Raw genomic sequence first — 13,736 nt, forward strand, 5'->3', positions numbered from 1 at the left:
AGATTCTCAAGCGGGGGGTAAGGATAGGACACTTGGAGTCGCAGCGCTGGGAACCCCCTGGCCTTACGCCCCCTCGGTGGAAGCTGGCCCCGGGCCTGGAGCCGGTCTCGCAGGAGCCGCGGGACTGACTGACGGGACGGGGACAAACACGGAGACATTCCTGCCCCTTCCTCAGAAGTGGCTGTGGAGAGTTTGGGGCTGAGCATCACCCTCGGGTCGTGGGGGGGGCTCTGCGCTGCTCCTCTCCCCACAGCCGACATCCCCCTACCCCCCACCCCCAGGCCCCTTTGTCCTCCAGCCCGTGCTTTCCCACCCCCCCCGTCCCCTTAAATTAACCCACAAAGGCGATCTCCAGCCAGAAGTAGGACACAGGAAAGTTTGGGGTGGAAGGTTTTAGTGGCTGGCTGCAAGACATTTAAAAGCCCCTTCATTATGAACAGCCCAGTTCCTATCCAGGGCGGAGGGGGGGCAGGGGGGGACAACACCGCCTTGACTCCAACTCTCATCCCTGTCCACACCCCTTTGCATCCAGCCTCACCCACCCAAGGGCCAAGGGGATGAGACAGCGTGGGACCAACCTGGGACATGAGCTGGGGCAGGGCTCCCCAGGACAGAGATACTTCCACAGCTTAGCCCCTGCCCCTCCCAGGAAAGAGCAGCGATTCTAAGCCAGACCCTGTTCACCCTGTCCCAGATCCAGTCCCCTCTTTCTGTGGGCAGGAGAGCAGATCTGAGGAATAATCCTTTTTCCTTGAGAGAAATGCAATCCCCGAAGTGCTACCCATATAGATTCTGCTTCCACCACCCACCCCCACAGCTAACAACCTGAGAGGGCCCATCCAGGCACCCCCTGTTCCTCTCGAGTGAAGGGACCCCAGGACAGGCCTGTCTCAATGGCATCTTGCTATTGTCACTGGGTGATGGTTTCACTCTGGGTGGGTGCAACAAATGCATGAGTTAAAATACACACTGAATCCAGCCATGTGCCACCTGCTGCAGCAGTTCCTCCAGATGCCATGCAGAGGTGAATTGACATTTTGATGAGAACTCTCTGAAATGGTCTTCTTGCTGTAAAACTCTTGGTACTGAAACTGGCAAATCTGGCAGCACTGGAGGTTTTTCCTTTCCCATACGAAGTCTAACAAACCCCTCAACAGCTGTCTGCATCGTCCTCATGATGCAAAGGCAGGAGGTCATGTGCTTTCCCACAAGTGCTGCAAGATTCAGCTCCCCCAGCTGAAGGTCTCCTTGGTGGAGTAGGCAACACTGGATGTGGCTCTCTGAAGCACAACCCTCTCTTTGCAATGAAAGGGCAAGAGAAAGGAACTGCATCTTTTCCCCAGTTACTGCCTGGCAAACCATAGGCAGGAACACTTCTGTTTCTTAGGAGCTATAAACATCCTCATCAAGGACGTGAAGTCACTTTACGACCCACCTTGCACAAAGACCATGGGTGGGCAATACAAGGGATGGGGCTGCCTGTCTCCACCTCCCAATAGCTCCAGAAAGCTGCTCACTGCCTGCACACGGATCTGCTGCGTGGGTCTTTGCTCTGATTTGCCTATGGACTATAGAAACAAATAAATGAATTAAGGAATAAACAAACAAGGCAAATGACATTTTGTTAGGGGAAATCACAGTAGGTGGTTATGCTGACATCACTAAGTGTAGTGGCTGTTTCTCGTTGCATTTTCTTCTGATTTTAACCCTCACCCAGCCCAGATTCGCTTGGTTTAAATATGAAACAAATGCGATTTTAAAGCTTACTAATCCATGTGTGTCTGCTGACTTAACTAGATTTTCCCTGTGTTAAAAACATAGATCCTGGTCCAGCAGATCATTATCTCTTCATCTCTCTGAAGGTTGAAAAACAGAGGCTTGGAGTACACTGAACCCAGCAATGAAAATAAAGTAGGGTTTTCTGTCAGGGAGGTTAAGAAGGAAACCCCACAAGAAACATTTGAAACAAACAGTAAGAACCAGACATAATGAACCAGGTGCAGTGGTGAAGGAGTTTAAGACAAATTAAAGAGTTCATATGAGGAAAGATTTGATCACACACAGATGCAGAGGGTGCAGCTGGAGGAGATTTGTTGTCATATTTTAAGTTAAGTGCCTAATTTTGACCAGTGTCAAGAATGCCCAGGAGAGGGCTAAAAACAACCAACCAAAACAAAACAAAACAAAACAAAGAACCCCACAACAACCTAAGGAGAAGAAATGCCGTTAAAGCACTTCCAATGCGAGAAATCCCCGCTAGGTAGCTGGTTTAAAACGTGCCTGAAGATGGTGCTGTTTAGAAGGCAGAAGCACAGCCTCGCACAACTGCAGGAAAACCCTTCAGGATGCACAAAATATTTGCTCATCCCAAGCTGTGTAACGGTGAATTGCTCCAGCTCCGATTCCAAAATCTAAACAGTGGAGAAGCATCGAGAAAAGGCTTAAAAGCAACTTACCTTTAGAATGATCTCACTATGATAAAACAATGTCTGCTAAGGGAAATTTTGGTTGCTGACTCCCATCATGACACAGATCCCTCCCTCCCACCTCAGCCTGCTTGCTGTCTTCCTGCTTTCCCTCTTCACATCGCACCCTGAACACAGCCTTTACATTTTTCATCCAAGCACCCTAAGGAAAAAAAATTAAAAATAAAGGAGAAAAGGAAAAGGAAAAGGAAAAGGAAAAGGAAAAGGAAAAGGAAAAGGAAAAGGAAAAGGAAAAGGAAAAGGAAAAGGAAAAGGAAAAGGAAAAGGAAAAGGAAAAGGAAAAGGAAAAGGAAAAGGAAAAGGAAAAGGGAAAGGAAAAGGAAAAGGAAAAGGGGAAGGGGAAGAAAAAGGGAAAGGGGAAGGGGAAGGAGAAGGGGAAGGGGAAGGGAAAGGGAAAGGGAAAGGGAAAGGGAAAGGGAAAGGGAAAGGGAAAGGGAAAGGGAAAGAAAAAAAAAGAAAAATAAAAAAGAAAAAGAAAAAGAAAAAGAAAAAAGAAAAAGAAAAAGAAAAAGAAAAAGAAAAAGAAAAAGAAAAAGAAAAAGAAAAAGAAAAAGAAAAAGAAAAAGAAAAAGAAAAAGAAGATGAAAAAGAAAAAGAAAAAGAAAAAGAAGAAAAAATGAAAAAGAAAAAAGAAAAAGAAAAAGAAAAAGAAAAAGAAAAAGAAAAAGAAAAAGAAAAAGAAAAAGAAAAAGAAAAAGAAAAAGAAAAAAGAAAAAGAAAAAAGAAAAAGAAAAAATGAAAAAGAAAAAACTAAAAAGAAAAAATGAAAAGGAAAAAAGAAAAAGAAAAAGAAAAAGAGAAAAAGAAAAGAAAAAGAAAAAGAAAAAGAAAAAGAAAAAGAAAAAGAAAAAGAAAAAGAAAAAGAAAAAGAAAAAGAAAAAGAAAAAGAAAAAGAAAAAGAAAAAGAAAAAGAAAAAGAAAAAGAAAAAGAAAAAAAGAAAAAAAGAAAAAGAAAAAGTAAAATAAAAAGAAAAAGGAAAAGAGAAAAAGAAGAAGCAGCAAAAGAAAAAGAAGGGAAAATACTCACAGCTGATTTTTTTATTCACCAGATGGTAAAGGAATTCCAAGTGGAATTTCCCACTACACGCAAGCTTTAATTCTATTAGGCCTGATTTTAATGTGGATGCAGAGGGATCTGCTATAGTTTATGACAGTCAATTTTGCTCTCTAAAGCAGATTGAGAACCAGATTTTCTTCTGATGGTTTTAATAAGGTGCATTCTTTTTGAAGGGCACCGGGAACTGGACAAGCAGACTCTAAGAGAAATGTGCTGGCACATGGCAGCCACTTCCCTGCAATTAGCAGCAAGTAATCTGAGGGCAGAGTTAACTTGCTTTTTTTATTCTGGCAATTCATTCTTCTTGCAGAATTCCTAGCTTCTCCTAAATCACTCACTGCTGTTTCACACCATATGCAAATCTGGGAATCCGAAGCTTAGCTATTAGCTGTGAGTTTTTGGAACACTTCACAAGGCCTGGATGAATCCCAACGGCACTATCTGGTGTCACTTACTCTGAGCTGGAGACACAACTCGCCCAGTCACCAGCCAGTAAGTTGGGCAACAGTCACCATATGCCAGACACTATTTTGTCCCTTTCCTGTACACGCTTTCTACCTACAACTCCTCCTAGATCCGATTAAAGGGAAAGCTGTGCTTGCTCCTGATACAAAGAGAAGCATTTTGGACAAAGAGGAATGTCTCCCCACTGGCAGGCTTGCAGTCACCCCCCTGCTGAGCCATTGCACTGAAATACATGTTCCTGTTTGAGAACCTGGAATTTCCTTCCTCCTGAGAAAAATATTATCCCAGCTCTTTCTAATGACCAGCCATAGGACATCAACAGCTTGCAGGGTCACCATCTTGAATGGAGTCATAGAATCATAGAATCAATTAGGTTGGAAAAGACCTCAAAGATCATCAAGTCCAACCTCTCACCCAACACCTCATGACCACTAAACCATGACACCAAGTGCCACATCTAATCCCCTCTTGAACACCTCCAGGGATGGTGACTCCACCACCTCCCTGGGTAGCACATTCCAATGGCTAACAACTCTCTCTGGGAAGAACTTTCTCCTCACCTCCAGCCTAAACTTCCCCTGGTGCAGCTTGAGACTGTGTCCTCTTGTTCTGGTGCTTATTGCCAGGGACAAAAGACCAACCTCCTCCTGGCTACAACCACCCTTCAGGTAGTCGTAGACAGCAATAAGGTCTCCCCTGAGCCTCCTCTTCTCCAGGCTAAACAATCCCAGCTCCCTCAGCCTCTCCTCATAGGGCTTGCTGCTCGAGGCCTCTCCCCAGCCTCCTTTCCCTTCTCTGGACACATTCAAGAGGTCTCAATGTCCTTCTTAAATTGAGAGGCCCAGAACTAGACACAGGACTCAAAGTGTCCCAGTTCTGGGCTCCTCAATTTAAGAAGAGCAACCTTGGCATGGAGTAAGGTGTAGGGAGTCCTTCCTACAGCTCGTCATCACCTCCTGTGGTCCCCTCAGTTGCACAGCCTCTTTGGCTTTGCCTCTTCCATCCAAGTCCCTGGTCTGTGCTGCCCTGTGTGAAGAAGTTCTCAGAGAAGTATTAGCAATCCACATTAGACTTGCGGTGGTCTCCACTTAGAGGATTCAGGAGCACCTGAGAGCCTTGCTTAGGAGCCATGCCTGTGCAGCACATTGTTATGGTAATTTCATAATCTCTCTTGCTTTTTCCCCAAACCAAATTCAAGGTGACCTTCTAAGCATCGCTAGAGGAACTGTAAATAGGCAGCTAATGCAACCGAATCGCTCTGCGATGGTTGTTTGCTTTCTTGATCCCCACCAGCAGCATTCAGCCCTCACTCCAGGGAGCTTTTGACCACAGGGTTTACATCCAGCAGGCAGAATCAAATCCAGAGTGAATAACTGCCCTGTGTTTTGATGAATCGCTTCGCTTTTCAGCCTGTCCTCTGAACAAAACACAGACACGGATGGTGCCGTTTGTGTCACTGCCTTGGCAGGTGGGAATCAGTTGCCAAAGCATCGTGTTTGCTGTCCTTGGAGCCATAGAGGCATGAAAAGGTCCTGCTCTAGTGCTATGGAGTCTCCCAGAGGTCCTGTGTCATACTTGAAGCCCTATACAGATATCCTAGATGTCTTTGGGAATATCAAAGGGCACTAAGTAGTCACACTTAAGCAATCTATGTTCTGGACACGACCTCAGCCAGTCACCACGGGATCTCCTCACCATCAGTGGAAGGTATTGGTCAGTTTGAGGGCACAGTGCATCAGGCAACTGTGTCCTGTGGCTGAGGCAGACTGTGTGCTGGGTTTGCAAGTTTTCTGCACAGTTCAGGGTGTCTAGGGTAAACGTAAATTGCTAAAATTATAGATGATTTCCACTCCAAATAACCCCAGGTTCTGGCTTTCTGCTTTACGTAGTAATGAAAATGGAAGTGATGCTGGTGAACCCAGAACATCTGTGTTTCTCATTCTCCAAAAGACTCACAGATTCTGGTTGGGAGGGAGAAAACAGCTCTGCCAAAGAAGTCAATAAGAATCCTCCCAAGAATGTGATTGATGTTTCCAAGGCGCTAAAACTAGGAGAGGGGGGGGAGGAGAAATGAAAAACCTAAGGAAGAAACACAGACTCATTCTTGCACAAGAAAAAAACCTCACCAGGGTTTTTCACACAGTGCAACTTGTTCTGTGTTGTGGTGAGCTTTCTATTTTAGTCCCAAGGGCTGAGCACCCCAGTAAGACCAAGTCCCCATATTGGAAGATCGTAGAATCATAGAATCAGTCAGGGTTGGAGAGGGACCACAAGGATCAGCTAGTTCCAACCCCCCTGCCATGGGCAGGGACACCCCACACTACATCAGGCTGGCCAGAGCCTCGTCCAGCCTGGGCTTAAACACCTCCAGGGACGGGGCCTCATCCACCTCCCTGGACAACCCATTCCAGGGCTTCACCACTCTCATGGGGAAGAACTTCCTCCTCACCTCCAGCTTCATTCCATTCCCCCTAGTCCTATCACTACTGAGATCCTGAGAAGTCCCTCCCCAGCCTTCTTGTAGGCCCCCTTCAGATACTGGAACACCACAATAAGGTCACCTCAGAGCCTTCTTTTCTCCAGACTGAACAGCCCCAACTCCTTCAGTCTGTCCTCATAGGAGAGGTTCTCCAGCCTCGTGGCCCCTCTCTGGTCATGCTCCAAATGGTGACCTACATTAAGACAGCACTCAAAGTGAGAAACCTATGAGGCTCATCTTTCAGGCAGTGGTGAAATAAAAGACAAGCTAAGTATTTATTAGTTCAAGGTCAGAGGTTGTCTCAGGTAGGGTCAGAACCTGAGCACAGAATTCCTCTGTGCTGCACTGACTTGCCTAGCCACATAAGTTTCTGCTCTGGTCACATAAGTCCCCAGCTCTGGCCAGCCTGATACAGTGGGGGGTGTCCCTGCCCATGGCAGGGGGGGTTGGAACTAGATGATCCTTGTGGTCCCTTCCAACCCTGACTGATTCTATGATACTATGATAAGTTGTCTTCATCCTCGTAGGGACACAAGGGTTGGGCAAGGTCCTCTGTAGGATTTTTCCTGCTAGATGTGAAATTTGAGGCAGGCTGTAGGAAATTACATGGGGTGATTGTTTGTTTGCTTGTTTGTTTTTAAACTTTTGCCCTTTTTTGCCTTTTCTCTTTTATTTTTCCCCCTTTTTTTTCTCTCTTCTATTTCAATAGAGCAAAATATTGTGCAGCTCCTCATGAAAACCCAACACTTGGAAACACTGTTGTGTGAGTTCAGCTATGCACTGCTAAATTGTTTTTAAACCAGGTCTGCTTCCTATTTTTTTTTTTTTTTTTTGCCATTCTCAAAACATAAAATATGTCACTGGGTTGTTTTTTTTTCTTGTCAGATCAATATCTGAATAATTAGATGCAGCAGGATGATGAGCAGCTTAATTAGCCTTGAGGTTCTCAGAATATTAGCTGTTAAAGCTAAATAGGAAAGCTGGCTTGCTCTGAAGCCTTTTTATTTCTAACTTGCAGCTTGGCAGAAGCGCAGGTCTAAGTCTCTTGTGCACTTGGATTGTGCAATATGGAACTGCTAGAAAAATATCTTAATCCATCTAGATCACAGCAAGTCAATGGTAGGCTGAACATGAGCCTGCTGTGTGCCCAGGGCAGCCAAGAGGGCCAATGGCATCCTGGCTTGGATCAGGAATGGTGTGGCCAGCAGTAGCAGGGAGGTCATTCTGCCCCTGTACACTGCACTGGTTAGGCCACACCTTCAGTACTGTGTCCAGTTCAGGGTCCTTTAGTTTAGGAAGGATGTTGACTTGCTGGAAGGTGTCCAGAGAAGGGCAACAAAGTTGGGGAGGGGCTAGGAACACAGCCCTATCAGGAGAGGCTGAGGGAGCTGGGGTTGCTTAGCCTGGAGAAGAGGAGGCTCAGGGGAGACCTTATTGCTCTCTACAACTACCTGAAGGGACGTGGGGGTTGGTCTTTTCTCCCAGGCAAGCAGCACCAGAGCACAAGCTGTGCCAGGGGAGGTTTAGGCTGGATGTTAAGCAGAAATTCTACACAGAGAGAATGATTGCCCATTGGAATGGGCTGCCTGGGGAGGTGGTGCAGTCACCATCATTGGAGGTGTTTAGGAGGAGACTTGATAGGGTGCCTGGTTGCATGATTTAGTTGATTAGATGTTCTTGGATAATAGGTTGGACTCGATGATCTTGAAGTTCTCTTACAAACCTGGTCTATTCTATTCTATTCTATTCTATTCTATTCTATTCTATTCTATTCTAACCATTTCTGTTGGAGATCCCTTACATGCACTGTGTTCTCCATCATCTCTGAGCATCCCAATGGTTTCAGGTGTGCTGGGACCTGTCCTGGGGGTGGTTGACACTAAGAACCTCACCTGTGTTTTCACTTTGACTAAATGTTTAGAAAGGGAAATCATAGAATGACAGATTTGTAGGGGTTGGAAGGGACCTCCAGAGATCCCTCCAACTCCCCTGCCAAAACAGGATCTCCTAGGAATACATCCAGGTGGGTCTTGAAAGTCTCCAGAGAAGGAGACTTCACAAACTCTCTGGGCAGCTTGGTCCAGGGCCCAGCAATATCATGATAATGAAATTGCACCAGGGGAGGTTTTAGGCTGGATGTTAGGAAGAAATTCCTCTCAGGAAGTGTGATTTGCCATTGGAATGTGCTGCCCAGGGAGGTGGTGGAGTCACTATCCCTGGAGGTGTTCAAAAAGGGATTGGATGTGGCACTTGAAGCCATGGTTTAGTTGTCATGAGGTGTAAGGTGGTAAGTTGGACTTGATGATCTCTGTGGTCTTTCCAGCCTCATTGATTCTATGCAATAGGTCAGATCCAGACACTCAGAAAATTCCCAACTCAGGGATAGCTGAAGATTTTGTATTACTTTCCACAGATCTCATCCAGGTCCAAACTATTCTTGCTAAATGAAAGCCGTGTAAACTCACAGAGCAGTTAATAGTTTCCCCAGATTCAGACTCTGTGAAAGACAGCTCCTTGATTTTTAGGCTTCTTTGCTTCAACATGCTGATTATGGTAGAATTTTCTGTAGTTTGTGTACCCACCACACCTCAGTCCAGTCCAGCCTCAGTCCCAGTTCCAGCCCTTACCCACCCCAGTCTCAGCCTCACCCACCCCAGTCCCAAATCCAGACCCAGTCCAACCCACCTCACCTCAGTCCAGTCCCACCCACCTCACCTCAGTCCAGTCCCAGCCCTCATCCTAGTCCCAGCCCCACCAACCCCAGCCCCAGATCCAGACCCAGTGCAACCCACCTCACCTCAGTCCAGTCCCAGCCCTCATCCTAGTCCCAGCCCCACCAACCCCAGCCCCAGATCCAGACCCAGTGCAAACCCACCTCACCTCAGTCCAGTCCCAGCCCTCATCCTAGTCCCAGCCCCACCAACCCCAGCCCCCAGATCCAGATCCAGACCCAGTGCAACCCACCTCACCTCAGTCCAGTCCCAGCCCTCATCCTAGTCCCAGCCCCACCCACCCCAGCCCCAGATCCAGATCCAGACCCAGTGCAAACCCACCTCACCTCAGTCCAAGTCCCAGCACTAGTTCCAGCACCACCCAGCCCAATCCCAGATCCAGATCCAGACCAGACCCAGTTCAACCCACCTCACCTCAGTCCAGTCCCAGCCCTTGTCCTAGTCCCAGCCCCACCAACCCCAGTCCCCAGATCCAGACCCAGTGCAACCCACTTCACCTCAGTCCAGTCCATTGCATGCAGGTAATACCTTTAGGATTCATTAGTGTTTGCAAAAACTGATGTTGATAATGTAATCTGAAACATCAGTCTGAAATCAAATAGGCTCCAAAGAATCTACAGGTTCCTTATTAGGTGGCAATAAGGCTCCCAAAGCTCGTCAAATAGCACCGACGGTCACTCAGGATCAGCAAGGTAGAAGTGCTGATTCCCCAGGCACGGGTTTCTCAAGGATATTCCACACTTCAACCTATATTTTGTAAGGCTAAGGTAGATTTCTTTTTTAGTTATTCTTTGCTTAGCCAGATCCCAGTGGATTTTAGCTTCTTTTTTGAATAAAATATCCCTAATGTATCTATACATCAAAAGGGAAAACTTGTGTGTAGGAACACTTGGAAGATCAGCACAGGACAGAAAGCAACGACCCAAAGTCAGAAAAAAAGCTGCTGCTTCTAGCCAAGACTCAGCCTCTTCTTAATCTCCTGTTGATCTCAGAGGTGCCCCCCAAGACTTCCCTGATCACCCCAAAGTCCAAGGAGCTACTTCACTTCGTTGCCACTTCATCTATTTGTTGTGTTTTATGAAGTGAGGGCGAGGGTGAGATGCACACAGCAAAACGTAGTGAGCTCAGAAGAATGTCATTGTTGTGCCTTAATAAAACAATTAACATTCTGGTGGAAATGAAGAGTTACAGATGAATCATTTGTGGGTTTGGGGGGAGGGGGGGGAGGAGGTTGGTTTTTGGTTTGCTCTCGTAGTTTTTTTATCCCTGTGGTGTAAAATAGCAACAAAACTAATCAAGCACTGTGTTTCTTATCCTCAGCTGAACTTGACTTTAATTCCACTACACCATGTAACGATTTGGTCACAAATCTGTGACAGGTTTAGGCTGTGCCTTTAAGAACCATCACACAATCACAGAAAAACTTGGGATTTTATGTAAGAGAATGGCTGCCACGAGCCATAGCACAGTTTTGAGGCTCTAGGCATACATTTTTAAGGATGAGTAAAAGATGAATTGATGAGTTCAGGTCCTTAGTCTACTGCTGCTGTTCTTCACACTAAAAGGCACAAGTGGAGGAAGGGGAAAGGATTTTTCCAGCCAGACAAGGTAGAAGCAGCCAGAAAAAAAATTGGAGAAATAAAGGTAGGGACCATTTCAAGCAGCATCAACCAGCTGGAAATTAGGTTGTTATGTATGAATGGAATGGAATGGAATGGAATGGGACATGAATGGAATGGAATGGAATGGAATGGAAATGGAATGGAATAGAATAGAATAGAATAGAATAGAATATAGAATAGAATAGAATAGAATAGAATAGAATAGATAGAATAGAATAGAATAGAATAGAATAGAATAGAATAGAATAGAATAGACCAGACCAGACCAGGTTGGAAAAGACCTTTGAGATCATGGAGTCCAACCTATCACCCAACACCACCTAATCAACTAAACCATGCCACAAAGCACCCCATCCAGTCTCTTCTTAAAACACTTTCAGTGATGGTGACTCCACCACCTCCCCAGGCAGCCCACTCCAATGGCCAATATTCTACAGTACAGTCTACTCTGCAGTGACCTTTGCTGGCATAATTCATCTCTGCCAAGTACTAGTGCATGGGCAGGAGAGTTGGGTCACCACCTCCTGCAGGTGTGCCTCTTCCCCCCTCTGCATAGGAGAAGCCAAGATAAATCTATCAGACTGGCCACCTGACTTCTGGCTGGCTTGTGCTTACTGGTGTGTACAGCCGCCTTGTCTAAAACACACACTCCACCAACCTGGCTTGAACCCTGTGGAGACCTGGAGGTGTTTCAGGGCCTTTGGTTTGACAGCAACAAAAAACAAGTGCTGATATGATCTCTGGCAGTCTGAATGTCCTGATTGTCGGATGTTCAAGAGACCACACCACCAAAGAAAAGGCTCTGCTTGGCACCCTCAGAGAGCAGTTGGAAGCAGATGGTGGATATGTGTTCCTCTTGCTAAATGTAGGAGGACAGACCCTTAGGCCTGGCCAAACGTTGGGTCACCTGCTGGGGCTCCCAAGGGGATTGAAAACCATCTCACCCTAAAACAAGAAGCAAGACAGGGTCAGTCAAGCTCTGCAGAAGGTGGAGAGAGAGCACATGATGTTTCAGCAGCTCTGAGATAGAGGACAGAGTGTGTTACCTGCTGACAGCTCCAGAGAGAGACCCTGAGCTCCAAAAGCCCAACTGCTGGCATGTTTCCTGCTACTTGCCCCCTGGTGTTTTCCATGCTGAGCTGTGCAGACAGTGAGACAGAAGATAATACAGAATACAGAATTAACCAGGTTGGAAAAGACCTTCAAGATCATCAAGTCCAACCTATCACCCAACACCTTCTAATCAACTAAACTAAGGCACTAAGTGCCTCATCCAGTTTTACTTTAAACATCCCCAGTGATGGTGACTCCACCCACCCCCCCCAGGCAGCACATTCCAATGGCAAATCACTCTTTCTGTGAAGAATTTCCTCCTAACATACAGCCTAAACCTCCCCTGGTGCAGCTTGAGACTGTGTCCTCTTGTTCTGTCAGGTTGTCTAGCAGAAGAGACCAACCCCCACCTGGCTACAACCTCCCTTCAGGTAGTTGCAGAGAGCAATAAGGTCTCCCCTGAGCCTCCTCTTCTCCAGGTTAAACACCCCCAGCTGCTCCTTACAGGGCTTGTGCTCCAAACCCCTCACCAGCTTTGTTGTTCTTTGTTTGTGGATGAGGGGAAACCTTCTTAGTCTATCTGCTTTACCTCTTAGCATGGTAGAAGTGTTCCCTTCACTTTCTGCATGGGGGACAGTCAGGAGGCACCGTTTCTGATCACCTAGAATAAGCATCTGAAACGTTCCTTGTGTGCACCTCAATGGCACAGTTGATGTGAAGAGGGAAAGCAGACAGCTGCAAAATAAAACTGGCTCTGGAATAAGGGGGACATTAAGTGTCAACCCCCTGGACCCAGCTTGCCAAATGTTGCTCTCCTTTGGTGCACGGAAGCCCTGTTCCAGCGCAGGCCTTGTTTGCTCAGTTATTAAGCACATATGTTTTATGGAGCCTAGGAGCTGCAGAAAGCATTCCAGGTTTCTGGACCCAAGGGCAAAATCCTTCTTTCCAATCTGCACAGACGATCTTTCTGCTGGTATTTCTCTCTTCCCAAGGGATTATCCATGCAGTGAGGGAAAGAGGAATAGCAGAGCTCAAATCCACCAGGTGTCTCTGAAAGGAGAAGCCTGCTTTCTTGTCCCCCTCATTGCCACCCCTCAGCAAAAGGAGAAATGTGAAAAGGCAAACACAATATTGCCAATATTTAATAATCTGACTGCTTTGAACTAAGCCTGGTGGCTTTTTGCAGTGAGATGTCAGTTCCATCAGCGTTAGCAGGACTTCATAACTCAGCAAAGGAATGGAGATACTTCCCTCACGCTCAGCTTAGGCATTTTCTGTGAGAAAGAGCAACGTTTTGGAAAAGGCCATCCTTTCCACTCTTCAGATGTGTGTGATCTTGGATCACCCCTCTAGTTTCTCTGTCTTTTAATTTTTCTTTTTCCCTTCTTCACCAAGTGTAGTCATTTTCCAATAAGGTTCATGAAGAGTTTCTGCTTTGAAGGTCCCAATGGCTTAAATCACTCCTAGCCACAAATGCACTCTCTATTGTGGAAACTGAAACCTGCCACACCATAAGGTGATCTGTATATTAGAACCAGATATCCCTTCACATCTGCATTTCCAAGCAGCGGTGTGGTATGTTTTGTGTTAGCCTACTTTCAGAGTGGCTCATCAGATGGAGATACAGCTATAAATACTGCTAAAGGGATGGCCTTTGCCAGGCTTTTGCAGCGATGCTGGCTGGGTTGAGGAGGACCTGTAGATATTCTCCTTTCAAAACACAGAGCGGCCTACCCAAACCACCAGAACTGCAAACCATGATGATAGGACACCTCTTCTTCCTACTAGCTGAGGAAATTATTGGCCCTTTACAAATGAACAGCAGGATTTTGGGTACTTCAG

The 13,736-nt window shown here is 46.3% G+C and overlaps 1 long non-coding RNA gene across 1 annotated transcript; it reads right to left on the reverse strand.

The window, feature by feature from the left end:
- Nucleotides 1–331: 331 nt before the first annotated feature.
- Nucleotides 332–13,336, reverse strand: LOC137460911 (uncharacterized). The gene is made up of 3 exons (XR_010993130.1): nt 11,888–13,336; nt 2,281–2,628; nt 332–1,568 (listed from the first exon to the last, which is right to left on the reverse strand). It is a non-coding gene; the product is annotated as an uncharacterized lncRNA (long non-coding RNA).
- Between the last annotated feature and the right edge of the window lie 400 nt (nt 13,337–13,736).

Source organism: Melanerpes formicivorus, unplaced genomic scaffold, assembly GCF_026170545.1.
Source record: "Melanerpes formicivorus ecotype bairdi unplaced genomic scaffold, bMelFor1.0.p_v2 SCAF_899, whole genome shotgun sequence".
Lineage (NCBI taxonomy): Eukaryota > Metazoa > Chordata > Aves > Piciformes > Picidae > Melanerpes > Melanerpes formicivorus.